General features: G+C 33.1%; 1 long non-coding RNA gene across 1 annotated transcript; it reads right to left on the bottom strand.

Annotated features, from left to right (window-relative positions):
- Positions 1-211: 211 nt before the first annotated feature.
- Positions 212-1,183, bottom strand: LOC108473299 (uncharacterized). The gene is made up of 3 exons (XR_001869727.2): positions 1,103-1,183; positions 925-1,031; positions 212-426 (listed from the first exon to the last, which is right to left on the bottom strand). It is a non-coding gene; the product is annotated as an uncharacterized LOC108473299 (long non-coding RNA).
- Positions 1,184-3,844: the final 2,661 nt, after the last annotated feature.

Below are 3,844 nucleotides of genomic sequence, written 5' to 3'. Positions count from 1 at the left end.
GACTTAAATCATAACCATGTAAAATATAAGATTTAAATATCCATTCCCATGTGAAATATCAACATTGATTATTTAAATTGATTAAGTCGCTAATGAATATTCTCTTTTCAAGTCAAAAGTGCAATTCGTATTTTTCTTCTTTCAACTCAAATAAAAATAAAATGTTGAAAACAAAACAATTAAATAAAAAATAGAATAATTAGTTGACATGAGATTATTATTAAATATATGCAAATATGCAAGTAGACTATTACAAAACTGGGTGTAGTTTTTGATATGTATATGATAGTAGCAACAGTAGCATATATACATTATTTCCATGGAACAGAAAACGCCTGTTCGTTGCAACACCAAACTGTTGGTCTCTTTGAAAAAAGAGAAACAAAGGAATCAATCTACTCCTCCATTGCAACAAAAGGGATTCCCCTGGTACACATGATGCATAATATAGCCATAATTAGTACTCAAAATCTTTAACTTTCTATTGCTTTATCCTCATCCACACAGCTAAAATATAATCCAAGTGGAGCGTTTCACTGAATGTAGTCAGCTATTGGAAATGCAACATAAATTTCTTAATATGTAGTGCATTTAGACTGCATTCCTATGTTAACTGCAGTAGTTGCATCTCAAGCCTAGAGTTCCGAATGTCTTGGGGCATAATTCCAATACTTAAGGTGGGATATTTGGTTAGAGATCTTATGTTTGAACTTAACGCTCTCTCTTGAACCCAAGAAAAAAGGTCTTAGTTTAATTATGTCAGAGAACGACTCTCACACAACACATGTCAGCCTAGACATATCATGCAAAACTTAGATTTCATTTGAAAAAGACAAGTAGATAGAAGCAAAAAGTGCCCGAATCATGTGATGGCCTAGGGAAAAAATGTTATACTAAGATCAATTTATTGACAATGATTCTTACTAGCCACCATGCCTAGAGAAGTAATCATTATCCAATGAAATAGCAAGAGCAAGAGCAATTGCTCGCTCTGATAGAGTCAGTGAACGGCTTACATCCAACTCTTGGATCTGCAACAAAACCAATAAATTTGTGAACAAAAGAAGACTTAGAAACTTCCAATCTCTAATGCAGAAATTACCATGCTAGCGGGACCAGTCTTTAAGACGGGATCAGCCTTTCCAAAGTGGATGACATACTGTCTAGCATCTGTAAATATCTGCATGCAAATCATTTTGCCTATTAGATACCCATAACAAAAAGCTAAGAATTTTAATTCATGTAATAAAATGGATAAAAGCAAAGCACAAAGGGTTTAGACCGTTTGAAATGCATTCGATGTTGAGAAAGATTTTTCTATACAAAATTATTTCGTATTTAATATTTTTCCCCATAAAATTACTAAAAGCATTGTTTGCATCAATGAAGTAACAGCTCCATGATCTATATGAAGTTGAACATATCATTGATACGAACAATGCAAGAGAAAAAATGGGGATGAAGCACTAGGAAGGAAAGGACATATCGAAGATCAATCCAAGAAGAAACATCAAATACCAATCTTTATATGCAAAGAAAATAATATAAACAAGTTCAAGAAACTTTATATTCAAAATCATTTAAAACTAAAATGGAAAAGAGAGAACTAATAACTCGTATTTCAACTCTTTTTCTTTTTACAGTCAAAAAATTAATTCTGAATAATAAGATGCATAAAATCATACAAACACAAGCGAACACATTCATTAATATATAAACAAAGACCAAAGGATCAATAAGTATCTAACTGATAAGTCATGTTCTCCAATACTAGTTTTTAGGTAATAACCAAACTAGGTACTGAACTCACCTATCATGCCATTGCCATCCAAAGAATCACTAATAAACAAAAAGGTAAATACATGAAAAGTAAGAAGTATCACTCAGTAAATTTAACTGAATTTCTTGTCGTAAACATTAATGTCTGATCACAAGATTAATTAAAAAAAAAACTAAACTAGAACACTGTAATACATAAGATAGTTTGTCTGAATAAAGGTCTACCTGTACAAGGTAGAACGACTAAAATTATGCCTTAAGAACTTTGCAATGCGTTCCGAGTGATCGGCATAAAATGGGAATCAAAGCAACTGCAGTGAAGGTCCATATCAATTCATCATACTACATAATAATAAAGAGAATTCAGGAGCAAAAATGTAAAAAGTGTTTATGAGCAGAAGAATGCTTACATTTAAGGCAAAGATGTGAAGTGACAAATGTAAGGCAGTAGATAAAGTAGTTAAAATCTTTGGTTGCAATTACTGATTGAAAATACACTTGAACAGCTTGTAAAGTCCATGCTTTTGGCCTCTGCATAACATATAGAATAAGTTCAACAGAAAAAACTATCATATATATGTATATTTTTTTTGAAAAAAAGAATGGCTAGATTATTATTAAAATTAAAACAAGGCCTGGACTCTCTCAAAACAAAAGAAACTAAAACTGACAACCCCCCCCAAAAAAAAGGTAAAGAAACAATGTAACCCAGCCACCCAAACAGGCACTTTCCTTATCCATAAAACTATCATATATTTACCAAATGTATGACAAGTCAGTAGAAATATGTTTACCCCATATAGTGCATACAAATAGTATACAGAAGAACAAGCAGTGCCCATAAATGAAAGCCGATAAGCCCTATTTGAAAGACTTTTAGGCACAAGTGGAAAGATGGCAAGCACAGCCACAATAAAAACCTGCAAGATAAAAAACAAAAGTAAGGAAAAAAGAATCTAACAAAAATATGTACATGAAGTAAAAAATGGCCCAAGTTACAAGACTAAGCAATTGGCTAAATATTACATCTTATAAATTTAATTATACATTAACAGCCAATCAGCTCCTCGACAAGGTGGTCTCTCTATGGCAGATGCAAGAACAAAGAGGGAAATAAAATGCACTCTTTACTCATTTAAAAACAAAAAAGAGGGATAAGAAGGCAAGAATCATCTGCTAATATACAAACGTTTTGATCTATCGATTTGGTCATATGAATCTAAATATATTCCAAATTCCAGAAGGAGCAAAAAAATATATAGTAAAATGATTATGTGATCTCAAATTCTTAACTGGATTTATTTTCTGCATAGATTTACAACACAGAGATAGGAGAGAAGAAAAATACAAAATTGCTGCAATTTCTCTCATTAGATATATGGAGAAAATACATAAAAAATCATTTATAGCTCATATACCAATAAAATAAAATATAAAAAAGATCATCAATGGATGAGATAGGTAATCGCTAGAGCAAGAAAAAGGAGAATGTAAGCAATTCCTTGATCAATGGCGAGTACCATTGTTGGACGAAAGTGGTGCGATCGATGAACCCATGCCTTAACCCGGAAAAGAAAGCATACCTTTTCAATTGACAGTTTTAAACGAGGAAGACCTTGCAATGAAGGAGTGAATACCTTTCTCGACTTTCCTCTCCCTTGTAGGTCTATCACTACTAGGCGCCATCGGCTCTTTCTTCTCAGTCGAATCTCGACCAAATTTCCTAGAACTCCCCTTTCTACTACTACCTTTGACCTTTTTAATCCCTTCATCTTCACTCTCTTCTTCTTCCTCCTCCCCCCTCTTCTCTTCCTCTTCTTCTTCTTCCTCGTTCTCCTTCTCTTCAACTTCCATTTGTTTCTCTAAATCCCTAATAGATCGAGAGAAAAGGAGTAGCTATGGTGGGTGAATTCAGTGCAGTGAAATGAAAACGAAAAAGAATTTGGGGGCAAATTTTGAGAGTAAACGGGGAAAAGAAATAAGTACATAAATTTTATTTGGGGGATTTGGTTAACGAGCGGGGAACCAAAAAATAATTTTTGGGGGTGAGCGGGATTTTGTTTTT

This window comes from Gossypium arboreum, chromosome 6, assembly GCF_025698485.1.
Source record: "Gossypium arboreum isolate Shixiya-1 chromosome 6, ASM2569848v2, whole genome shotgun sequence".
In the NCBI taxonomy this organism is placed as follows: domain Eukaryota; kingdom Viridiplantae; phylum Streptophyta; class Magnoliopsida; order Malvales; family Malvaceae; genus Gossypium; species Gossypium arboreum.
Note: the sequence above shows the minus strand (reverse complement) of the source record. Positions and strands in the feature narration are given on the sequence as shown.